Here is a 27,331-nt window from a genome sequence, read left to right on the forward strand (position 1 = left end):
GTTTAGGTAAGTCACTAAGAACACAAGCAGCAACAAAAACAACAATAACAAAGAGCAATGACAACAAACCCTAAAGAGAGGGAGAATCTATTTTCTAGAGTAGCCACTTTAAATTATCGCAAATTTCCAGTTTCAACAACAAAAAATGATGAGACATGCAAAGAAACAAGAAAGTATGAGCCACACATAGAAGAAAAACAGTCAATACAAATTATTCCTGAGGAAGCCAAGATGTTGGACTTACTAAACAAAGACTTTAAGTCAATTGTTTTTAATATGTTCAAAAACTAGAGGACACCAAATGTATGACCAGTGAAAGAAAAAAGTTGTTGTTAGACTCTACTAAAACTAAAAACTTTTGCTCTGTGACACTGACACTGTTAACAAAATAAAAAGACAAGCCATAGACTGGAAAAGTAATTGCAAAATATATATCTGATATGTAATTGGCATCCAAAATATGCAAAATCTCTTAAAACTCAACAATAAGATAGTAACTATCTAATTTAAAACTAGGCAATGAGGTTTTAATTTAAAACTTCATTGAAGAAGAAATACATGTGACAAATAGGCATATGAAAAGATGTTCAACATCACATGTCATTAGAGAATTATAAATTAAAGCAACAATGAATTATCACTACCTACCTATCAGAACGACCAAAATCCAGAACACTGTCAATACCAAATACTGATGAGGATGTGGAGCAATAGGAAAATTCATTGCTAGTGGGAATGCAAAATGACACAGCCACTTTGGAAGACAGATTGGCAGTTACTCACAAAACTAAACATACTCTTACCATATAATCCAGAAATTGTGTTCTTTTGTATTGACCCAAAGAAGTTGAAATTCTATGTTCACACAGAACTTGCACACAAATGTTTACAGCAGCTTTATTCATAATTTACAAAACTTGGAAGCAACCAAGAATAGGTGAATGGGTTTTAAAAACATAAAACTGTGGCATATTCCTACAATGAAATATTATTCAGTAACAAAAACAAATGAGCTATCAATCTATGATAACTCATGAGGGAATCTTAAGTATATACTGCTAAGTGAAAGAAGCCAAGCTGTAAACACTACATATTGTATGATTCCAACTATATGACATTCTGGAAAAGGCAAAACTATGGAGTCAGTAAAAAGATCAGTTGTTGTCAGAAGTTTGGGGAAAGGGAGAAATGAATCAGTGCATCGGAGGGGAATTTTCAGACAGTGAAACTATTCTGCAGGAGACTATAATTGTGGATGCATGTCCAACAAAAAGAGTAAACCCTAATGTAAACCATGAACTTTTGTTATTAATAATGTATCAATATTACCTCACCAATTGTAACAAATGTACCACACTAATACAAGACATTAATAATAGGTAAAGCTGGGGAAGCATGTGAAGTTATATATGTGAACTATATGTACTTTCCACTCAACTTTTGTCTGAAACTAAAAACTATGCAAAATAATAAAGACTATGAATTAAAACAACCAGAAAAAAATACTAGAGAAAACTATATCTAAAGAAATAAAGGAAACAATGAGAATAATGTCTCACCAACTACATAATATCAATAAATAGAAATGATTTTTAAAAACCAAATATAAATTCTGGAGTTGAAAAGTACAATAACTGAAACGAAAAAATTACTATGGGTACTCAACAATGTATTTGAGTAAGCAGAAGAAAGAATTAGCAAACTTGAAGATAGATCAATTAAGATTAGCCAATTTAAGAGACAGAAAGAAAAAAGAAAAAAAACCAGAGCCTCAGAGACCTATGGGACATCATTAATTGTGCCAACATATGCATAATGGAATTCTAGAAGGAGAGGAGAATGAGAAATGGGCAGAAAGAATATTTTTTTTTAAATGGCCAAAAATTAACAAATTTAATTTTAAAAAAACCATTTATTTAGACATGAAAGGAGCTCAACATACTCCAATAGGATACACTCTAAGTGATCCACACCAATGTATATCATAATCAAACTGTCAAAAATCAAGATGAAGAGATTTTTGAAAGCAGAGAGAAGCTACTTATGCATAAGTTATTCTCAATATGATTAACAGCCAGTTTCTCATTAGCAATCACAGAGGCTAGAAAGCAGTAAGATGATATATTTAAAGTGCTGAAAGAAAAAAAGAGTCTGGCAACCCAAAATTTTATATCCAGCAAAACTAATCTTTAAAAGTTTACAGAAATTAATAAATTCCCAGATAAACAAAAGCTGACACAACTGGTCATTAGCAAACCTTCTCCACAAGAAAAACTAAAGGAGGCTCTTCTGGACGAAATAAAAGGACACTACTGGGCAGTAACTTAAAAACTATAAGGAAATACTATGAAGCAATAGATAACATCAGTAGAGGTAACTACATAGGTAAATATAATACACTGCACAAATATATTTTTGGTTGTAACACTTCTGTTTTTCTCCCTAACTTAAGTGATAACTGCATAAATAAATAATAAATTTGTGTTTATGGGCATATAATATATTAAAATGTAATTTTATGGCAATAATAGCATAAGAGTGGGAAAGAATAGAGCTGTGTAGGAGCAAAGTTGAATATACTATTAAAATTCAGTTGGTAATAATCTAAACTAAATTTTTACAAGTTTAGACATTAATTATAATTCCTCAGGGCAACTACTAAAAAAAAATTTTTAAACAATATATAGTAAAAAAAAAACAAGTGAATTAAAATGAGACACTAGAATATCTCTACTCAACACAAAAGAAGGCAGTAACAGAAGAATAGAGGCACAACAAGAGCAACAACAAAAAGAAAAAACTCAGAAGAAATATAGAAAACAGAAAAATGGAAGATGTAAATCATACCTTATTGGTAATTAAATTACATGTAAATGAATTAAATACTTCACTAGCAGAAGAAAAGAAATAAGAAACATTATGATGGATATAAATGAAATTAAAAATACAAAAACAATAGAGAAAATCAATAAAACCAAAATTGGTTTTTGGAAAAGATTAGGAAAACTGATTATCCTGTAACTAGACTGAGCAAGAATAAAAGAAAGAAGACTCAAAATACTAAAATCAGGAAAAAAGAGTGGACATTACTACATATCTTATAGAAACAAAAAGATTATAAGAAAATACTACGAAAAATTATGTAACAACAAATTAGATCATTTAGAAGAAATTGACACATTTCCAGAAAGATAAAACTTCCAATATTGACTCAAAAGTAAATAGAAAATGTGAATAAACTTATTACAAGCAAAGAGATTGAATTAGCAATATTAAAAATTCCCACAAAGTGCCATGACAGGGATATTGCTTAAAAAAAAAAAAACAAACAGGGCCGGGCGCGGTGGCTCAAGCCTGTAATCCCAGCACTTTGGGAGGCCGAGACGGGCGGATCACGAGGTCAGGAGATCGAGACCATCCTGGCTAACACGGTGAAACCCCGTCTCTACTAAAAAATACAAAAAAACTAGCCGGGCGAAGTGGCGGGCGCCTGTAGTCCCAGCTACTTGGGAGGCTGAGGCAGGAGAATGGCGTGAACCTGGGAGGCGGAGCTTGCAGTGAGCTGAGATCCGGCCACTGCACTCCAGCCTGGGCGACAGAGCATGACTCCGTCTCAAAAAAAAAAAAAAAAAAAAAAAAAAAAAAAAAAAACAGAAAAAGAAAAAAGAAAATTCCCATAAAGAAAAGACCAGATGCTTGTTCAGTGATTGCTAACAAAAGTTAAAGAAGAATTGACATCAATCCTTCTCAAGCTCTTCCAAAAAATAGAAGAAAAAGGAACACTTCTCATTTTCTGAGGCCCAAATTACTCTAGACAGATATCACAAGAAGAGAAAATTATAGATCAATACCCCCATGTATACCAATGCAAAAATCTTCTACAACAAAATACTTGCAAATTGAATCTAGCAACATATAAAAGGGCTTATCCAAATGGGATTTATCCCATTTTTATGGATTCAAAGACAATATTGTTGAGATGGTAAAACTCCACAAATTGATCTACAGACCTAACGCAATTTCTATCAGGATGCCAGCTGCCTTTTTTTCCCCCAAAATTGACAAGCTTAATATAAAACTCATATAAAAATTCAAGGGACCCAGAAGAGTCAAAACAATCTTAAAAGAACAAATTTGTAAAACTAATACTTCCATATTTCAAAACTTATTACAAAGGTACAATAAACAAAACTGTGCCACTGGCTTTAAAATAAATATACAGATCAGTGGAATAGAATTGAGAACACAAAAATGTACCCTAACATTTATGGTATATCAATTTTTGACAAAAGTACCAAGACAATCCAGTGGAGAAAATTTCAATATTTGTAAATCGTATATAAAGAACTAATATTTAGAATATATAAAGAACTCTTACACCCGACAATAGAAAGACAAGCAACCCATTTAAAAAGTAGACAAAGAATTTAAGTAAACTTTTCTCTGAAGAAGATATAAAAATGGCCAACAAGCATATGAAATATACTCAACATCACTAATCATTAGGAATAAGAAAGTCAAAAACAAAAAACAACCTTCAGATACCACTTCACACCTACCACACCTACCAGCATGACTATAATAAAAAAGATGGATAATAACAGATGTTGGCAAGAATGTGGAGAAATTGGAACCATAACACATTGCTGGTGGGAATGTAAAATGGTACTGTCATTTTGAAAAATAGTTTGACATTTTTTCAAATGTTAAACATACAGTTTAAATCATGTTGAGTAAAAAAAGACAAACACAACAATTCCATTTACATAAAGTTTAAAAGGCAAAGCTATAGCGCAGAGATACATAGTTAGGTGGTAAAACTATTACAAACATTTTTTAAAAAACGATTATCATTAAAGCCAAGATAATAATTACTTTAGGGGTTAAGAAGAGGTTTTTGGTGTGGAAGAAGCACATGAAGGGAACTAATGTAATGATAATGCTATACTTTTTGGTGTGAGTGATGGTAATTTGGCTGTTAATTTTATCATAATTCAATAAGCTTGCACATTTATGTAGCGTGCACTTTTCTACTAAGTGCTATATTTCATAATAAACACTCATTTTAATGTGCAAGTGAAAAATCTATGAACAAAATGTACTATAAGCTACTTAATCATTCCCATACTGTTGACATTTTGATTGCTTCCAATTTTTTATTATTCTTAACAACATAGCAATTAACGTTTTTGTGCAAAACTCTCCACATTTTTTATTATTAACTTGAGATGAATTTCCTTATGTGGGAACATAAAGGCAAAGTATTCAAATAATTGCAACTATGATTGCTCAAACACAGTTTTTCTTTCTTATGCTACATGTGGTTTATTTCAACCCAATGCTCAGTTTTCCAAGACCTTTCTGAATTCTGATTCTGTCCTGTTACTATCCCCTATCTTTTCAAGGTGTTCCCAACTTCCTCTTAAGCAGGCTCGTCAATCACTTACTGCAAGCCCAGGCTTGGAAAGTGAGCTTGCTTCTGCTCCTGCATAGTTACCTGTATCAATGTTCAGGACCATGTTGAGAGCCCTTCTGATAAGGAAGGGATTACTGTGCCTGAGATGTGTGGCCTGTGCCTTCCAGACAGCAATGCATTCTGAAAACTATTATGATGCAATGCCATTGCCACTGTCAAATAACAACGTTCATAAAGTTAGAAATATGACATGGCTAAATAGAGATAGAGCATATGTCAAGTACTTTATTCAACTCATTAATTAATAAGGGATCAGTAGGATGGTAAAACTGATTCAAAGAACAGTTTAAGGAATGAAGATTGATGGAGGTATTGTCTGTTTTCACACTGCTACAAAGAACTGCCCAAGACTGGGTAATTTATAAAGAAAAGAGATTTAATCGACTCACAGTTCAGCGTGGCTGGGAAGGCCTCAGGAAACTTACAATCATGGTGGAAGGCAAAGGGCAAGCAAGGCACCTCCTTCACAAGGTGGCCAGAAGGACAACGAATGCGGGAGAAACTACCAAATACTTATAATAACATCAGATCTCCTGAGAACTCACTTGTTATGAGAACAACATGGAGGAAACCATGCCCATGATTCAATTACCTCCACCTGATCTCTCCCTTGACATGCAGGGATTATGGGGATTATAATTCAAGATGAGATTTAGGTGGGGATACAGCCAAACCATATAAATAGAGTTAGTTCAAAAATGCTGAAATGAATTTGCTAACAGATATAAAACTATATAGTGTCTCACAGGGTGACAAAATAATAACAGAATTAATCTTTTTACCAGGCAGAAATCCACAAATTAACATGTAATTTCACAGTGTGTGGGTTTTAATCAAGTGGAAATAATCAGTCAAACTCAGGTGTATTCTGCTACTAGTGAAATAATCCTTAGGGAAAGGATTGTAAAATAATGCCCCCACATGCCATTGAACATCAAAAGGACATGCATTTGTACTTTGGCTTTATTTCCAAGTGTTGGATAATTTTTTCCAACACCACTCTTTTTTCAGTGGTCTTGAAAAATCACTGGGTCTGTCTTTTGCTGTTTTGAAAATCCTGAAAAACTGGGGTAGGTAGTAAAATTCAATGTAATTTTACTACTTAAAATTCAAGTCACTAAATAGAACATGCATTATTTTTTTCTTCCCAAGGCCAATTCAATTCTTTCGTTATCTGAAAGCTCACAAAAGGCCAATTGTTTTGCTTTCTGAAGCCACTGATGTTTACCAAGGTATAAGAAACTTCCTATCTTGAAATGTTCATGGATAGAACATATGCCCAAGAGTCTCCTAAAATTTCATTCAGATAATTGCTTCATGTGCACACGTGCATTTTTGTTAAAAAGAGAACAAAGTTCTATGATCACAGAGGGTTAAGAAACACTGCCAAGTGGGGCTCCTGCAGCTAGTACTCCCATGGAGTTAGTCGCCACATTGCAGGGTGCCTTTACCTTTTCCTCACACGTGTTCTGTTGCCTTCTTTAGAATCACTGGGTATAAACTCTGCTTCTAGTCACATCCCTGCTATCCACCAGCCTGGAAACATCTGCATCCTTCTTATGACAAAAGGTACCCATAGCACTCCATAGTATCTATACACACACACACACACACACACACACACACACGCACACAGAGTAACACTGCCAAAAAGGTAAAGGCACAAAAGGCTGCCAAATCCCTGGCTGTTATACTTTGCAAACACGAAAACCAAAAAGCCTTGCTGTTATTAAAGTTCTGCTCATTTGTTAACATAATTCCTTTTGCTCTAAATTTTATTTGCAGTCTGTCTTTATTAAGAATTCAAACACACCCTAATGTATCATTTACATACGTGAATATGTGTTTAGCATAAGGCTATTCCAAGGTACCAAGAGTAATTGATGCTAAAATTATATTTCCTGTGTAATCTGTAAAATGAAAGTTCAAAACCCATATGAAGGCAGGAACAATCTGCCAGCTTGTTGCAGGTGCAATAAGCCATCTTGTCATTTGGTCAAATGAGTCGAGAAATGCCATTATAGGCCATTCTCAACTCACAAATTTCATTCCAATTAAAGACTAGGGTTCCTGGTTGCAGAATGGATTGTGTCTATAATGAGCTTTATATTTAAATACACCCCAAGATACTATTTTTGCTAGGATTTTTTTCTTATTTGCATAAGAGGCCTGATGGGGCAGAAAGATAGGGGATGGGAAAGATAAAGGGGACATAATGGAAGATTCTAATCTCTTTCCAATAATGGATAAATAACATCTTAGAGAATGGCAATGTAATAATAGGTGCCATTTGCTGAACACTTAGTGTGTGGCAAATGTTATACTATCACCTTGAGAGATATTTGTTCATTCATTTATTTAATAGCTGTTGAGTGCCTACTATGTGTCAAGAACTGCCTTATGTGTCCTAGAACATAAAATATACAGTTTATATCCTCATAGTGTTTATATGCTAAAGAGAAGAGAGCCCATAAACACAGAAATAATACAACTACTGCACACACATACACACACACATATGTATATAATTTTTTACTTGCAACATGCTTCACAGAGGTGGTTGAATTGTGCTGGACAAGGGCTGATTTGACCAGATGGTCAAAGCCTCTCTTGGAGGTCTCAGGAGAATATCTGGAAAAGCTTTCTGCATAGAGAAACCAGCAAATGCCAAAGTATTGAGAGTGAATAGTGTTTGGCACGTTTGAAAAATCCAGAAAGAAGACCAGTGGTGATGGGGATAAGGAGAAAAATGAGAAGAGATTAAAAGACCATTTGAAAGTTTAAGTAAAAGAATAATGTTCATTTTTCAAAGCTCACTCTGGTTGCTCTGTGAAGACTACATGGTGAAGGGATGGAGTGGAAGCAAAGAGGCTGGTTAGGAGGCTGTTGGGTTGATGTGGATGGAAGATGATGGCAGTTGTGACCAGGCTTATCAGCGAGCGTGATGAGGATTGGCAGAATTCTGGTTATATCTTTTATTTTTGAGGTGGAACCATTAGGATTTGATGATGAATTAAATATCAGGTCTGGGGTCAAGGGAGGAACCAGAGATAAATACTATGGCAAAATAGAAGAACCCCTGCCCACCCTACTCCTCTTCTCATAATGGAAAAATTGACACAAGATATTGGAAATTCACTGAGTGTGGTGACTCATGACTGTAGTCTCAGCTACTTGGGAGGCTGAGGTGGGAGGATCAATTGAGGCCATGAGTTTGAGATCACCCTGAGCAATATAGCAAGACCTTATCACTAAAAAGAAAAAAAAAAAATAGGCATCAGAAATTCACCATAGCAGCCAAACAAATGTCCCACTCCAGTGCAACGCAAAACATGTCCAATTTAATGAAAATCAATAATGAACTTTTCTATAAGGAAACCATCTAGCCAATTGACAAGTATTTTTGAATATATATATACACACACACACACACACATATATATATAAAGATTTTAAGGATGGTTAAAGGATTACCCTCAGATCCCAACAGTGAAATGTAAATGAATCCATATAATCAAAAGGAAATTCGAATTTTTATTTTTGATATCTTTCATAATATACATTTTCTTCACCAATTCTGTGTCTTGGAAAATATTGTAAGGAAATAACCAAATATGGAATTAGACTTATGTTCAAAAACATTAACTATAATGATAATGAAGGGAAATTAGAAATAATATAAATATCCAATGATAGAAAATGACTAAATATATTGTGGTACAGCCATTTATGCTGTCATTAAAATCATATTTTGGAATCTTTTTTGTCACTATAAAGTCATCACGATGTAAATAAAATGGAGTTCAAAAGCACGATGAAAAATGCTACATGGATAAACATGTATGTATGCAAATAACAGAGAGTAGAAAGCTAAAAGGTTAATAATGGTTTTCTCAAAGAGGTCAGATGATAGATTATTATTTCTAAAATCTCAACAATGAACATGTATTACTTATATAATTAATACAATTATACAACTTTTGCAAGCCCTAAGAAGTCCGTAGAACATTCTGGGATCCAATATATGCCCCTTTGTGTCAAGATATGACAGTTGCTTTCAAACCAGGCCTGGAAATTTTTATGGACCCCCGAGGATAATTCTGCTTTTTGCCTGATTTTACCTCTCTGAACTTAGTGATGTCGGCAGGGTTCCTCTGGGAGTCACTTAAAGTCATTTTGGGTGTGGATATTTTTCTTATTTGGCTTACCTTATAGATTATCTTAGTTCAGGCTGCTATAACAGATTGCCATAGACTGGGTTGCTTAAACAACAAACATTATTTCTTACAGTTATAGAGGCTGAGAAGTCCAAGATCAAGGTGCTGGTAGATCTGGTGTCTGGTGAGCCTCCTCTTCCTGATTTGCAGATGATACCATCTCATTGGATTCTCATATGGCAAAAACAGGGCAAGAGAGAGAGCCCTCTGGGATCCCTTTTATAAGAGCACTAATTCCACTCATAGGGGCTCTGCCCTCATGACCTAATTATCTCCTAAAGCCCCACTTAAAAATACCTTCACATTGGAAGTTAGATTTCAACATATGAATTTGGGGAAACATAGATATTCAGTCCTTAAAACATATTGCTTGACCTTTACCTTCATCTGGTCCTGGCTGCACGAAATTGTGCTGGAACTTCTTGATGTTGGAGGCATGTTTTCTTCTGCTGGTAAAATGCTTCCACCTTGCCATACTCCTTTCATGCTTTAAGTGGTAATGTGTGAAAGGTGGAGTCAATTCGCTGTGTACAGATCATTTCGCACACAGGCTTTTAGTGGCCTAGCCTCTCTGGCTCCCACATTTGCCAGATTTTCTCACATACCAGCAGGAAAAAGATACAAGAGGAACCTTCTGGGTCACAGAGACTCAAGAACAGTGGAGCATCATTTCAGGGAGATCGAACACACTTGTTTTTGCCATTTTCTCTTCTGTTATCTAACCAAACCAAGGCACCCTTTTCTCAAAATGTGGGAAATGAATGAAACCAAATATGCACTAACAAACTTCTGTGAGCTGGTCATATTTAGCCAAGTACAAAAGCACATGTACAGATGATTAATAGGTGCCCAAACTCAAAATGGAGACCAAATTTTCAAACCATCTGACTTAAAGATTCGTGCATATGAGATCAGCAAGTTTTTTCCAAAAATAATCATGTCCACAGATTCCTATCTTCATTGTATTGATTCTCAATTTTTATTTAATTTGATTTTATTAAAGTCCTTAATGAAAAACTTTTCTTGCACAATCATTAAATCTCTTGTGGCTCTTATGTGGCTTTGGAGGAAAAATAATACTATGAAAAGGTGGTTGCTGAAGGGTGATTTAATCAGCATTCTCATAAATTATACAGCTTTTCTGTCTGCTTTGTGTAGAGGGAAAAGTCTTAGGGCAGAAAGAGTATCTTCCATATTTTAATTTGATTTCCACGCCTAATTATTTTTTGCTTAAACTCAACACACTCGTGATTTTACAAGGACGACAATGTTGTGGGATGAAATAAAGCTTTGTAAAACTTCTACACTTACTTTTCTTTGTTGGAAATTGAACTCTCACTATAATCCAAGGATATAGTCCACAAAGGGAACTTATTTTATTTCTATGTTAAATCAAAGACAATGTAAAGCTGATAAATTTACTAGTCTCTTCGGAAAAAAAAAAGTGTAGCCAGAAAAATTACCAAGTATGAGCAATAGAATTTTTAAAAGCCAGTTTCTATCAATTTTTCCAGGTACGCAAGCTCACACCTTCTCCCTCAAACCACCAGTTATATGAAAAAAGCCTTTAAAATCCTGTTAATTTTTTCATTGAAATGCTTTGCACATTTTTCCAGTGCTTTTCACTGCCAAATTCTAGATCAAATCTTAATTTATTTTATTGACAAACCTGAGATATTACAGTATCTTGTATTTCCTCTCTCTATTCTCTCACCTGCTGACCTATTCAACACCTAAACTGTTGCTTTTATTATATAAATTACCTAATGAAAACACTCATAATTATCTCTGCAATCAAACCCAAGCTTTTCAGATTGGTAGGAAAACAAAAATAACAGCGATAATATTAATAGTGGCTAATTTTTACTTATAAAATATTTATTTTTCAGATACTTTTCTAAATATTTTATAAGGACTTCACTCATTAGTTCTCACAAAAACTCCGTGAGGGAAGTAAAATAATGCACCTGTTTGTCAGATGTGGAGGTGGAGGACAGAAAGGTAGAGTTGACTCTACTACCAGGGACCAGTATGGTGGGAATTTCAGCCATGACCACTTGGGTAGGGGAAATCCCTCAGGCCTGGGCTAAAGCTGGAAAATGAAAAAGAAAAAATGAACCAGGGTAGTTAGAACAATGCTATCCAAGTAGATCGTTTGAATAGTTGTTGAAAGGGAAGCCAATAGCAGTAGAGAAGTCATGGGGAGTCTTTATTATAAACAATGAACACAGGGATTTATGAGCCAAAGAGCCTGGAGCTGAAGATATCAGGAACAGGTCAAAGTAAAAGCAGATCTGATTTATTGTAAGAACAAAAGGAGAGGGTCAGTATCTGCTCTTATTGCATGGTACTGAGACAAGTCAGAAGACTCAAAGCTTCAAGAAAAGGCAGAAAAGCAATGGTTCTATTTATTCCAGAATTATCTAAATGCAACTCTTTTTTAAGTTTCACTTCTTCCATAAAATTTTCTCTGGACAGTTTACCTACATGCTATTACTCCTCTGATCCCATACAACATGCATTGTCTACAAATGACAAGCTATATTATGATTTATTATTTGATGTTGTATTTATGTAGTTATATATGTCGCTCCTGGTTCTAAGGAGGATTTACAGGTACTTACTGGGTATTATCATTTAGCTTTTCATGTCTTCTCTTTGTGTACAATTCCCTATTGATTATTCCTCCATCAGATTGACTGTGCTTTCCAAACTCAGCATAGCTGTAGCAGACCTAGTAAGAGGCTACTTTTGTCCTTGCTCTCAGAGCTCTGGTTTTATTCTGGTTTCCACTCTTCCTCCATGAGACAGAAACATAGAGCCTCAACCTCCATCCCCAGGGGAGAGTCCTGATGGGACCAAACCAATCACAGGGAGACGCATGGAGAAGAGGGGAAAAGGCATCCTGCATTGGCTCAGGAGTGGGCATGAGACAAAGTGCTGACTGATGAGGGGTGGACAAGAATCTCTCAGGAGATCCTGGTAAAATTTTCCACATTCTTAAGAAGGACATATGAGAAAAAGAAGTCTTTTTTCTCCTTCGGGACACTGTCTAAACTAAATGACATTCCTGGAGCTACTGACACCCTTTGAAACCATGAGTGAAAGCAGCCTTATGATGAAGCTGATGCTAAAGATGGCAGAGAGATGAAGAATTCTGGGTCTGTGCAGACACAAAGGTGTCTTTCAGCCACTAAAAGTGCTGTGCCCTCTTCCTTTCTCCTCTGGACTTCCAGTATGAAATAGTAAACTTCCTTAGGATAGTTTGATCCTGGGTGATCCTTTGCAGCCATAGTTGTCCTAACTGATGGCCTAGCATAACTCTTGACACATAGTAGGTACTGTATTACCATTAATTGATAAATTGGATCAGTAGTTCAATATATTATTTGCTTTTATAATAGTTAAGATTGCTTTATCATAAAATAAGAGAAATTATCACAAAACAGTGTATTTGATTAGCTATCATGGAAACTGATATCTGTTTTTAAATTTTTAATAAGAAAATAATACTACAGCAAAAGTTCTGTGTAAAGATATAATATGACATTATGATTTTACATATCATTGTGACAATATGGTTTTAGACTATAGTTACAAATATTAGTTACTAGCAAACTTCAACATATAAGAGCTGTTTCTAAAATAAGAAATTTAAAATATAGATTATAGAATAGGTTATTATTTAATACAACAGTGCTATATTTCCATATCACTAAAATTTTTAAAACAGTTTTACATATATGAGTTTATTTGTAATACTTTATACACTACTTCATTGTCTCACGCCTAAAGCAGTTCATTATAAAAATTAGGAACTTGATGTGTCATTTGGGAATGAATTTAAAAAAAGCATGTTGTTAGATTATTCCATGGTTTCAAATGTCTCAATTTAATTTTGCCTCTGTTTTACCTGCCTAAAATAGGTCATATATTTCCATGAATAGCTGAGAAGAATTATCCCAGGTTGGGACTATTTTTTAAGGGTTTTAGACAAGTTTTTTCATTTGCTTTCTAACATGAAGCTAAGGAGACAAATCCTTTACTCCCCAATTAAAACTCACAGTTTCACAGCTGAGATAGGAACTGAAGAGTAAATATGTACTTCAGTTTTGGTAACCATAGTTCTAGCACAGTGACCCGAGCTCAGTTTAACCTAACTTCTTAAGCACTCTAATATTGGTTGGTTCTAGCACGTTGAATCTGCTGTCGAGAATTAATGTCACAGAGGTCAATGGAGCAGATGCAAGAAAACAGATTTGGTCTCAATTTTCTGTGACCCGAGTGCATTGTCTAAACCCTGAGCCACATGGCATCAGGAATCAACATTTTATTTTCTTGGTCTTGGTCATATTCTGAAACATGAAAGGAAACTCCAGGAACTGTCCCGCTGAGATCATTCTGAGACAAAGGAGTAAGAAGTTAAGGGCCTCAGCAACTTCAGGGTCTCGGGTTACAGTTTAGAGCCAAATGCTGAGCAGAAAAGGGTGAACTAGCAGAGCAAAGCCTTTCTCTTGCTTTTACCAGATTGTGCCTTGGCAGTAGGATATAGAATGACTCCATTTTTGAAGTCACATTCACAGAAATAAAGATATAGGGAAGTAAAGATTAAACAGGATCCGTTAAAACACTGACTCCTTTTCTTTCGGAGAATGTGGACATTGAAATATTTAATTTGTCAAGGAGATGACATAAAGAAAACATTTTGATGTCTAGAACTTGTACTTACTTAGTAGGCATATTGGTCTGCTTGGGCTTCCATAACAAAATATCACAGACCAAGTGGCTTAAACAACAGATGTTTATTTTCTCACAGTTCTAGAGGCTGGGAGTTCACGATCAAGGCACTAGCAGAGTTGGTTTCTTGTTAGGCCTTTCTTCCTGGCTTGTAGATGGTCACCTTGTCATTGTACCCTCACAGGACTTTTCCTCTTTGTATGCACAGGGGGAGAGAGAGAGAGAGAGAGAGAGAGAGATTGATTTGGTTTCTCATCCTCTTCTTATAAGGACACCAGTCTTATCAGATTGGTGCCCTATTCATGACCTATTTAATTTTAATCACCTCCTCAAAACATCCTGACTCCAAATACAGTCATATTGTGGGTTAGGACTCCAAAATATGAATCTTTGAGCACAGGGGCGGGGGACAAAATTTAGTCCATATCAGTAAGTAAACATGAATTTTCTTGAATGTGAAGTGTGGTCGTTTGTTAGGGCTGCCATAACAAAATCCCAGACTGGCCGCTTAAATAACAGATTTATTTTTCTCACACTTCTGGAGACTGGAAGTCCAAGCTTGAGGTGCTGACAGGGTTGGCTTCTTCGAAGGCCCCTCTTTGTGGCTTGCAGATGGTTTCCCTCTCACTGTGTCCTCACACGGTCACTTCTAGGTCTCTGGGTCATATATGTTCTAATCTCTTCTTCTTACAAGGACACCAGGCAGACCGGAGCAAGGTCCACAGTAGCAGCCTCAATTTACCTTCATTCCCTTTTTAATGGCCTGTCTCTAAGTACAGTTACATTCTGAGATATTGGGGCTTAGGACTTCCACATATGAATTTTAGGGGGACATAATTCAGCCCATAGCATGAAGTTAGAGATACTGAAATTATAGGTGCTGTATAGCATGAAGTTAGAGATACTGAAATTATAGGTGCTGTATTGAAGTAAAAACTATGCCTTGGTGGTATCAATTCATGATAAAATCTACTCAGCCAGCCGTACTCAAGACTTTAAGGACATATCCATAAGAGTTGTCCAAATTTTACCAAATCTGTTGTTTTTCTTCCTTCATTATCTTATGGGCTAAATAATCACAAAATCATATTGTATTGCATAGTGGTTCTATTAGCATTCAATGCTAACATGCTTATAAATTTCCATTTTTTTGGTATTTGATTCATGACTTTTTTTTTTTTTTTTTTTGAGTTGGAGTCCCTCTGTCACCCAGGCTGGAGTGCAGTGGTGCAATCTCAGCTCACTGCAGTCTCCACCTCCTAGCTTCAAGCCATCTTCCACCTCAGCCTCCCCAGTAGCTGAGATGGAGCACGTGCCACCAAGCCTGGCTAATTTTTGCATTTTTTTTTTTTTTTAGTAGAGATGGGGATTCACCATGTTGGCCAGGCTGGTCTTGAACTCCTGGCCTAAAGTGATCCACCCAACTTGGCCTCTCAAAGTGCTGGGATTATAGGGGTGAGCCACTGTGTCTGGCCATGATTCATGAGTTTTTAAATGCCTAAGCACATGGTACATTTTTCATTGACATTATGTTGTTGCTTCCAAGATTAAATGCACTGTGGAAAGATAATGTGTCCTGTATGAAAATAATTATTTTTAATTATTTTAAATGTGTTGAAGATTGCTTTATGTCTTAGACTTACCCAAATTTTATAACTGTTCCATGTGTATTTGAGAAAGAATGTATGTTTTGATCATTAGGTGCTGGTCCCATATGTAGCTATTAAATCTAGGTTATTAATTGTGTTTTCAAATTTTCCAATCTGTGTAATAGGTGTGTATGTATGTGTAAGTGGGGGGCTGTATGTCTGCTCAACCTAAAATTACTGAGATGGGTAGTGAAATTTCCTAATATAATGGTGAATTTGTCACATTTTCCTTGTAATTAGTTTAAGATTTGTAATATATACATATATATGTGTGTGTGTGTGTGTGTGTGTGTGTGTATGTATATATATATATTTTAGACAGGGTCTTGCTCTGCCATCTAGACTGGAGTGCAGTGGCTTGATCTCAACTCACTGCAGCCGTTGCCTCCAAGGCTCAAGTGATCCTCCTACCTCAGCCTCCCAAGTAGCTGGGGCCACAGGTGTGTACCACCACACCCGGCTGTGTTTTATATATTTTGATGCAAATTTAGGTGGTCGTGTTTAGTATTATCTTTCTCTGATGAAGTGAAACTGTTATCATTATTGAGTAATTTCATACACTTGGTGTTTTGTCTCAAAAACCACTTTGTTTGACACTAATATAGAGATATCAGCTTTTTGATTAGTATTTGCCTGCTGTACTTTTTTTCATCTTTTACTTTTGACATTGCTGTCATTGTCATGTTCTTGTGTTTTTAGTTTCTCATAGTCAGCATGTAGGTAAAGTTGGTTTCCTTTTCATCTTCTAGCACACTTTCTGCCTTTTAACAGATGTGTTTAGACCCTCCACCTTTTCGTGTTATCACAGAAAGGTGATAAATTGATAAATATCAATTATTTGGCTTTACTTATCTTAAATGATTTTGTGCTATTTTAATATTTTTTCTATCTGTCTTTTTTCTACTTTCTTTTAGATTAGTCGCACACACATATTCTTACTCTATTATCTCTTGCCGACTATGAAAGATATGAACACTCTTTTTATTCTTTTAGGAGTTCATGTCATTCTTCATTGTAGAAATCTCAAGTTATTTTGCTAAAGGAAAACTAAAGATGATTGAAAACAAAAATTGAGCACTGAGTAGGAAAAAAAAAAATGCTGTACTGTCAAGCCAAGGACTAGGTCCAACAAAGTCAAAGTAGACTTTCAGGAATGAGGTAGGGAGAGGAGAAATGTGGTAGGTCTTCTAAAACTGAAAGACTGTGGCCTGTCTCTGTTTCTTATCAATCAGGAAAACAAAGCTGCAGAATGTTGCTGGTTGACTGACAATGTCTGAGTTTGTCACTGGGTGAGTTCTGGCCTGGTTGAAGGTGGTCTGTTGTGTGCATGTGGTGTCAGTCTGAGGATTATAGAGTCAAGATGCCTTTCCCTTGTACTTTACAGGCCATAGACAGGATACGTTGGCCTGTCGGGGGAGCACCTGGTAGGTGAGCCAAGTGACCAGGTCAGGATCTATTGGTCTCTTTGATCTGTTCAATGAAATTCCAACTGGATGTTAAACCCTCTCATTCTATCCTGCATGTCTTTGTGTATCATATCTCTTTAATTGTCTCTAATTCCTTGCCCTACAGTGTTGTCTCTGTGCAATGTCTTCATATCTGGTGTACAGCTTGCAGTGACAAGAGTCTTCAGAATACCTAGATCACCATACTGAGAAGTATAAAAAGTGTTTTTAATCAAATTGAGTATTAAATTTCATCAAATATATTTTAATTATCTAGTGAAATATATTTTCTCCCCTTTCACTTATTAAATATAATAACATTTATAGAGAAATTATAACATGCAAGGCACTATGCTAAGTGGTTCATAGGTTTTATCCTATTTAATCTTCAAAGCTGGGAGGGTACAAAAGGATGTTGCGTAGGACTTTTCATTGCCTCATAATTTTGGTGACAGGTAAAGCCAAGAGCAACAGGTGCAAAATGGGGGAAGAAGCATCTCCCTCTCCTGAGATTAGCTGGAAGGCCCAAGATGGCAGGACAGGGAGAGAGGCACTAGATGGACAAGCTGAACTCCCACCATTTCATAAGGCAAGTGTGCTTCTTGAGAGCCCATGGACCAGATGGAAAAGAGAGAAAGCATCAAAACTATGGCACTCCTCAAAGGCACTGGCTGGGGACTTGCCTATAGCAAGGGAACCTCACTCGACAGGATGAAGACGGTGGCTATGCCTAGGGCAGGAGCAGGGAGAGAGGTCATGAGAAGGCAGCCAGTGATTTAGTCTGTCTGAGTTTCGATAACAAAAAATAACAATAACCAGGTGACTTATAAACAACAAACATTTATTTCTCAGTTCTGGAGGCTGGGAAGTCCACGATCAAGGCCCTATCATATTTGGTGTCTGCAAAGAGTCGACTTCCTCCTAGATGGTGCCTTCTTGCTGTGTGTGTCCTCACAAGTGGAAGGGGCAAGGCCGCTCTCTGGGGCCTCTTTTATAAGGGAACTAATCCCATTCATGAGGGCTCGTGCCTCATGACCCACTCACCTCCCAAAGGCCCCATTTCATACCACCATCATTTTAGAATTTCAACATATAAATTTGGGGAGACACAAACATTCAGACCATATTAGCCAGGAAGGTCGTATCTCTCATCAGTCAGGGCACAATGGAACATGGTGGTGGTGATAAGACGCCAATGAAGAGTCCTTTGAGGAGCCTCATCAAAGGACCAGGATGTGGCCCCTGTCATGCCAGAGGGCATGACCATCCAGAGAGAACGACAGATAGCACCAGCTAATTAAAAAGGTACTTTCCCCTTTGCCTCCCTCCCCTTCCAATTTCCCCAGCCCTGGAAGAGCAACAAATAGCAGAGCCAGTAGAAGAAAGAAGAAAGGAAAATAAAAAGAGGAGGAGGAAGAGAAGAGCCAAGCACAGGAGAGGGGAAAGACTGACCATGCCTGCTTTCCGCACTGTGGCTTTTCTTACCGGGCCAGGGGTCAGCATAAGCTGAAGGGAGATGGAGGGATGGAAGACGAGGAGACACATGTTTCGCACTGGAGAATGTCATCTAGTTTCTATTTAAACCAGACTGGATTTTTACAAAACATTTTAGTGTGGACATTTTCAAATATATACAAAAGCAGCAAGAAGAATACAATTACTCCCCGAGTGCCAATCACCCAACTTCAACTATTATCAATCTTTTACTGGTTGTGGTTTCTCCCCCCTTCTTTTTTTTTCTGGACTATTTCAAAATCAAACTTTAAATACTTTATCATTTCACTAAAACACACTTCATGTGCATCTCTAACAGCTACGGGGATATCTTTTTGATATACTCACAATGCTACTGTTATATTTCACAAAATACAAAGTAATTATAATAGTCTTTTTGATACCCTAAATAAAATGAGGCTGCTCTTATGGTTGAAACTCAATGAGAAGCTGGGGGAATCTGCCCAAGATTTCATCCAATGATGGAAAAAGACAACATGATTACACGGTGTGAAGATAGTGGCAGGGGAAAAAATAAAATTGTTTCTAGATAGTGGCAAGTTCAACATACCCAACAAACCAGTCATTCATGTTTGAGCAAAATGTAAACTCTGCATTATTCATAATTGGTCAGGCACAAACCAAAAAGGGGATGCCCGGCCTAACTATGTAGTTTCGAACTTCAGTAGATAGCGATGCTCTCTAGTGATGAAATTTGCTTCTACGTGTTTCTTTGCCAAAGACTTCCTTTATCCACAATAATTCACACTCCCCAGTAAAATATCATTTAAAATGGGCAACTTGCTATAGATGTTATTGTTCAATTCTTGTTCAGTGATATTGCTTAATCTTTCTAAAGACCTCAGTTTTTTCATCTGTAAAATGGGATAAAACTAGTATCTACCAGATAGGTTGTGTGAGATGAAATTTAAAAAGCAATTGTACGTAAGGATGTATGCAGTACTGTGCTTGCAGCATAATAAATGCTCAATTTATCCATTTATTTATTCAACAAATATTTAATTAATTGTTTTGGTTTAGCAGGCATTCCTCCAAAGGCTAGGAATGTAGCCCTGGACAGGAACAGGAACACTCTGTCTTGAAGGGTACATCGCAATGGAGGTGAAAGAGGCTAGGTAACAAATCACCCAATTTATCACTTAATTACAATGGTAATCGATTTGATGAAGAAGTATATAGTGAGATTACAGTGGAACCTGAGCTAATCTGAAAGTCTGACAAAGCTTTCTGGATATGCTGACAGATGATCTTTTCCAGCTCATCTGGCAGTCTGTTAGAGATAATGCAATTTGCAGTATACATGCCTATAAATATAGAAAGAATCCAAGGCGTTTTTCTCCCTCCTGGACTGGTGAGTTGGTGGATGTCCCATGTGGTTGTGCAATTGTAGATTAAATAGCAGAATAAACCTGAGACTGTACCAATTTTATTCTGCTCTTTTTGAGCCAGGATATACTTATTCTCATGGAAATAGTACATCCTTATGTGCAATTGTTTATCAGCAGGATCCTGTGCCTTTGGGTTCTCTTTTTCATCATTTATTTTAAAATGTTCCTCTCTTTTATTACTTCAGAAAAGATATTCTTTTAAGTTATCTATAATTCCCTGTTATACACTGTCTTTTCCTAAGGCATAATTCAGTTATTTGTGTTAATATAACGTTATCTGGTAATGGCTTTGATCCCAAATCTCATTTTTTAATCAAATTTCATAACCAGAAGAAAATAGAGAAATGAATCAGCCTATTGTCATCATTCATTCATTTATTCAGTCTATACCAAACCTTCTACAACATGCCACACACTCTTGTAAAAGGTGGGGATACCGTGGGAGCCAGACAGAGGGAGTTACTGCCCGCTTCAACAATAACTGTAGTGAGGGAAGGCAGACAATCAAGTATAAAATGAGACTATTTTACTCTGATAAGTGCAGAGGGATGAAAGAGTGAGTGACTGGAAATAATTTTAGATAGGATGGTCAGGAGAGATCTATCCTATGAGGTGACATATGGCTGAGAGATGAGACAAAGAGTCCCGCAGTAAGCCTGGAAAAGAGCATTTCAGGTTCCCACTTGCACCCTGTCCTCTGGCCCCAGCAAGTATCTCAATGTTGCAGAAGTAAACCATGAGTTGTAGGATTAAAGCTGTTGATGGTGCTCTTGGGGTATTGGGATACATCCTAGGCTTCACTGGAGTGTAATATCCTTGTGGATGCTAGATGGGGCAAGGCCAAGGAGGAAGGTTCCCTTTAGGTTTCCTTTGATGGAACCTGTGTCTGAAAGGTAAGCTAGAAGCTGACGGAAGAAAGGAAGGCAAGAGGCAATTGTTGATTAGAACTTTATCCTGCCAACTGCCTGCTAGCTGGGCCATGCCATTCGTTCATCTGTTTAGGGGATAAAAAGTGTATGCAAGTCTCTGATTGCATGGATGCAATGAAATTCACCTTGTATTTACTGAATCATCTCTCAGGCTTTTCGCAAATAATCGACTGCTATCATCAGTTTTCAACATGGTCTCTTTCTGTAGCTTTATGAGAGACAATACCAGGACTTGCTGTCTTAAAAGACAATGAACCACAAAGTCTAAAATTGTGTAACTTTTTCTTATTTTCTAGCAGATATCTTTGCTTATCTGACTGCATTGCAATAAGAGCTTCACAAGTACATTCTGTAGTAACACATCTCTGAGCACTTACCCAAATTTGTTCCAGAGACAGCCAAGAGAACCACCCTCTCCACTCTCCAGGGGCACAGCAAAAATACAAAGCCTGCCTGTTTACATCACAGAGTTGCACAATTGCAAGTCTGTAACAGCATAACAGCAACGGGCATTAACAAGGAGTGTCAGGCACCTCCCTTCCTTGAAGGAGCTCGCAGATGTAACTTTGTGACAAACAGGGCGTTTTCTCTCAGCCTGCTTGTCTCTTGTTAGCAACACAAAGTCTCCTTGGAAATGGAATTGTTTTTCTCGGTTCTCTGGTGCCATCTGGAGGTTTGATGTTAGATTCACAGCCAATAATTTAATTCTGCAAACAGGTCCAGGTGTCTGGCAAAGAAGCTCGAGTGGGTAACTCATAAATTAAGATCCTTAGTCTGCATCCATAAAGGGAAAGTGAAGCAGCGAGGTGAGAAAATGATTTAGGTACTTTTGACAAAATGTTCTTCTTAACGTAAAATCAAACATCAGTAGCTATCATTTGTTTAAATGGGTGGAAAAGAAGGAGCTATGTAGATAGGTGTTCTACATTTTAAGGGGCCATTAGGCACTGTTCATTGCTTCACTTCACTTACATTGGGTAGACTTGAAGCTTAAATTGCGTTAGCTCAAGTTCAAGTGTTAGGAGGATAGCAGGAAAATATTGTATTTATTTATTTACTTTTTGAGACAGTCTCTGTCGCCCAGGCTGTAGTGCGGTGGCATGATCTTGGCTCACTGCAAACTTCGACTCCAGGGTTCAAGCAATTCTCCTGTCTCAGCCTCCCAAGTAGCTGGGACTACAGGCGCCCACCACCACGCCCAGCTAATTTTTGTAATTTTAGTAGAGACAGGGTTTCACCCTATTGGTCAGGCTGGTCTCAAACTCCTGACCTTGTGTCCAGAGTTTGTTCCTTCTGGTGGGTTCGTGGTCTTGCTGACTTCAGGAATGAAGTGTGACCTTTGCTGTGAGTGTTACAGCTCTTACAGGTGATGTGGACCCAAAGAGTGAGCAGTGGCAAGATTTATTGTGGAGAGCGCAAGAACAAACCTCCCACAGCCTGGAAGGGGACCTGAGCGGGTTGCAGCTGTGGGCTGGGGTAGCCAGCTTTTATGCCCTTATTTGTCCCAATCCATGTCCTGCTGATTGGTCCGTTTTACAGAGCACTGATTGGTCCATTTTATAGAGTGCTGATTGGTTCATTTTACAAATCTCTAGCTAGCTACGGAGCACTGATTGGTGCGTTTTTACAGAGCACTTATTGGAGCATTTTACAAACCTCTAGCTAGCTACAGAGCACTGATTGGTGCATTTTACAAACCTCTAGCTAGCTACAGAGCACTGATTGGTGCGCTTTACAATCCTAGCTACAGAGTGTTGATTGATGCATTTTACAGCCCTCTTGTAAGACAGGTAAGTTCTCCAAGTCTCCACTTGAACCAGGAAGTCCAGCTGGCTACACCTTTCAACCTCAGGTGATCTGCCTGTAGAGCCTTTTTATGTAAGGGCGTGAGTTCTGAAGACAGTTTGCATTGGTTCAAAGATGGGTGGGACGGCAGAGGGGGTCCATGGTCTCCATGATGCTGCCTGTTGGAGAAGGACTGGGGTATGTTGTGATGAAATAGTATGCAGCACTGGACATTTTTTTCTTAAATTCCCATCAATACAAATTGATTTCTGAAACACGGAAACATTCTTGTTATCATAATAATTGTTGTTATAATATCAGTAATATCCTCTGATAATTATGCTGCATTTTATAGCTTGTAAAGAACTTTCACATATAGCAACATCAGGTAATTTTATTTTTTTATACATATTGTGTTAATATAAGCAAAGCACCTTGGACAGTACTTGGCACATAGTCAGTGCTATGTAAATGTTTAGTATATCATTATGATGAGTGGTAAATAGTCTCTAGTTACCTTGAATCTAAAAAGAATTTCTTCATAGTCTGTTACAGCCTATTGATGTGACTTTAAAACATAGCCAATGTAAGATTCTCTCTTCAATGAGAAAAGTAAATCATTGCCTGGAGAAAGTGAAGCTCTTGAAAATCGAGCTGTTTGTCCCATAACTGAATCTTAATAAATCCTAATATCACATTCTCAACATTAAAAATTATGATCCTTAAGTGATAAATTCAAGCTACTTAAGATACAGACTATTTTCTGAAATATACTCCAAAATGGGTGTAACTAAATTTATTGAACCATATAAACTAAATAAGCCACCACACAAAATGTTTTTCTTTCATCTTTGCTTTCAAACTTGATTAGCTGCATCTCTCTTTTCCATCACTTAAAGATGCTTTAGGCGAATCCCATAGCTTTTTGGTTACTTTCAGTTACTCAAGTGATATATAAAAGCACACTCTGGCCCGGTTCATTTTAAACTTCACTCACTCACCCAGTCTCATATCCTCTCTCTCCTGCTCCCCAGAGCCAGCGAGGCAGGAGGCGAGACTTGAGTATAATCTGTGCTCTCTCATGCCCGCCTTCCCTCCTCCTTTTTGCTTCCACCTTTGGACAGCAGAGAAGGAATTACAGAAGAGGGGCAAAGGTGTTTTGTTTAACTGGTGTAATGTCATTCTCTCTCGGCAGACACGCTCTGTATAGGAGGCTGGCTATTCTGGAGACACGGGTATGTTCCTTAGGAGATTCCACAGGCAGCTTCCCCACGCACACTACCTTTACTTGGCAGAGTCACTCAGCTTCACCCCTAGGTAAGCCCCTCCCCGGCTCCTGCCTCCAGAAGGATGCCCCCCTTCTTGCATTCCCTAGTAAGCCCACAGCCTTCTTTAGTAAGGTACCAAGCCTGGCACCCTCCCATGGTGTCTACTTGGCCTGCTCACCCTGCCACGTGAGATACAGAAAGCAGGAGGCTCCCCGACAGCTCCTGCCTATCCTGCATCTACCCTCTTGTCTCTTTCCTCTCTTTTCCCTTGTTTAGACAGACACACAGGGCAGACAAAAGCAAGTTCGCTGCCTTCCGCAGCTGTCTAGCCAGGGATTGAGGTCCCCCACCACCCGCCCTTACTCAGGCATGACTGAGGGCCCAACTCTGAAAGTAACTCTTACCCTGGGCAGCGGTGGAGAATAAAAACCCATAGCCCTGGGCTCTGACTCTGAAGGGTCCCTTCTCTTTCTGGTTCCTGTTCTTACATATAGGAAGGGCCGTGGTGAGTTGATGGGATCCAGGCAAATTCCTCCATCTCTTCGCATCTCTTGGGCAGCTCTTTTTGGAATCTGATAGCACTTCACACTTTCTGTTTTCAGCTCAGGGACATCATTCTAAAATTGTCAGAGGACAGAAAAAGTCCTGTGCACATTTTGTCACACTGGTATTACGGGTGTCATAAAAACTTTTTAAAGCTCTTTCTTTGTTTCAAAAACCTTTTCTTTTGGCAGCCAGAGTGGTTCAACAGGGAAAAGCAGAATCTTGTCCTTGCTGCCAATTTCTTGGTGCAATTTGCTAAAAATACATATTCTCTGTAGGCATGATTTGATTATATTTAAAATTTTTACAATTTTTGTGAACACTGAATCAAGGTCAGGAGCTCTATATTTGGTAAATTACTGCTTTTTAAGAGAAAAGCAATGTATAGATTGGCTTTCAAGTACAAGTAGTATTTGAGTAGCAGTGGCTATCTTCATGACATATCTAGGTTTTCTAGTTTAAAGAAACTTTAGATCTTAGTTTCAGTTTTTAGTTTTAAAAACTTTGATTACAAAGAACTGCTTTAATAAAAAGAAGCCACCAAGAGCTTCTGTACTGTAAACATGCATGATCAAATACCAGTGACGTATGTCATCTAATTGCAACACAAAATAGCTCCTTGAACATGCATGATAAAAGCATAATTTTCAAAAAAAAGTTGAAAACATTACACTCATACAAATATAAAGCAAATGCGTGTCAACGAGCCATTGATTTATTGATAAGAAAACCAGCAACGTGCACAGAATGACTGAAAGAAAAATTAGAGAAAAAAAAGGTTACACAGTCTCTTAGGAAAGGAATACCAAAATAAATTTGCTAAGTCAGAGATATAACTCGTTAATGTTTTGCAACTCCATTAGACAAAAATCTACAAGTTAACATGTGACTTCAGAGTCTTGGTTTTAATTAATAGATAATAGTAAATCAAACAAGAGTCTGTCTTTTAAAAAATGAAATAATGCTTGGTGGGCCTGATAGACACTGCTCTGGTATATGATACTGAAAGCACAAGCAATCTTCTTATGCTTTATTTCTACATTTTGGATAATTTTTAAACGGTAGCATTTGTTGTAATCTATCATATGCCATTGCTATGATGTGGTGTCCAACAGTATGATCTGACTACAATTGCAAAGATTACTTAATTATTTTCCCAGGTACAATACTTATCATTGGTTTTGTGGCTAACCCTGCAAGCTTCTTGGTAGTGGAATAACTTGTAGTTCTTTTTGCTGTGAGAAGTGTAACTCTAAAAGGTGCCTGCCTAGTTGGTTTTTTCCATCTTTTCATCCTCCTCCTCCTTCTCCTCCTCCTTTTTCTTTCTTTTTTTTTTTTTTAACAAACTTTTTATTTTGGAGTAGCTTTAGATTTACAGAAAAATTAAGGAACTAGTACAGAGAGATCCTGTATACCCCACACAGTTTCCTCTGTTAGTAACATCTTATATTAATATGGTACATTTGTCACAATTAATGAACCAATATAGATACATTATCATTAACCAAAGTCCATACTTCACTTAAATTGCTTTAGTTTGTACCTAGTGTCCCTTTCCTCTCCCAAGATCTTATTCAGGATACCATACTACATTTAGTTGTCCTGTTTCCTTTGACTCCTCTTGACTGTGAAAGTCTACGATTTTCCTTGGTTTTGATGACCTTGACACTTTTGAGGAGTGTTGGTCGGGTATTTTGTAGAATATTCACCAATTTGGATTTGTCTAATGTTTTTCTCATTAGAGTGGGATTATGGGGTAGGGGAGGAAGATCAGAGGTACAGTGCCATTCTCATCATATCAAGGATACATACCATCAACATGACTGTTCATTGTTGGTGTTGACCCTGGTCACCTGGTTGAGGTAGTTTGCCAAGTTTCTCCACTGTAAAATTACTCTTCTCCCTCCATTTTCCGCACTGTACTCTTTGGAAGGAAGTCACTCTATGCAGCCCACGTGTAAGGAATGTGAATCATGCTCACTTTTCTTGAGTGCAAAGTATCTGTATTAGTCAGGGTTCTATAGAGAATCGGAACCAATAGGATGTATGTGTGTGTATATGTAGAGAGAAGGATTTATTATAAGGAATTGGCTCATGCAATTCTGGAGTCCAGTAAGTCAAAAATCTGCAGTGTGGGTCAACATGCTCAAGACTCAGGTAAGCCAAGAATATAGATGAAGTCCAAAGGCAGTCCACTGAAGAATTCCTTCCTGCTTGGGGAGGCCAGTCTTTTGGTTTGATTCCTGGTTCGACTGTTTGGATGAGACCCACCCATATAATGGAGGACAATCTGCTTTACTCATAGTGCACCCATTTAATTGCTAATCTCATCCTCCAAGTTAGCACACAAAATTAACCCTCACAGTATCTGCATAAATT

General features: G+C 37.4%; 2 long non-coding RNA genes across 2 annotated transcripts in view; both read right to left on the bottom strand.

The window, feature by feature from the left end:
- Positions 1–27,331, bottom strand: part of LOC139364403 (uncharacterized) — a 115,299-nt gene that overhangs the window by 10,021 nt on the left and 77,947 nt on the right. The gene's annotated exons all lie outside the window — the stretch shown is intronic.
- On the bottom strand, positions 11,666–22,227 carry LOC112428729 (uncharacterized). The gene is made up of 3 exons (XR_003020778.2): positions 21,734–22,227; positions 14,423–14,624; positions 11,666–11,785 (listed from the first exon to the last, which is right to left on the bottom strand). It is a non-coding gene; the product is annotated as an uncharacterized lncRNA (long non-coding RNA).

The sequence above is a fragment of the Macaca nemestrina genome, chromosome 7 (assembly GCF_043159975.1).
Source record: "Macaca nemestrina isolate mMacNem1 chromosome 7, mMacNem.hap1, whole genome shotgun sequence".
Lineage (NCBI taxonomy): Eukaryota > Metazoa > Chordata > Mammalia > Primates > Cercopithecidae > Macaca > Macaca nemestrina.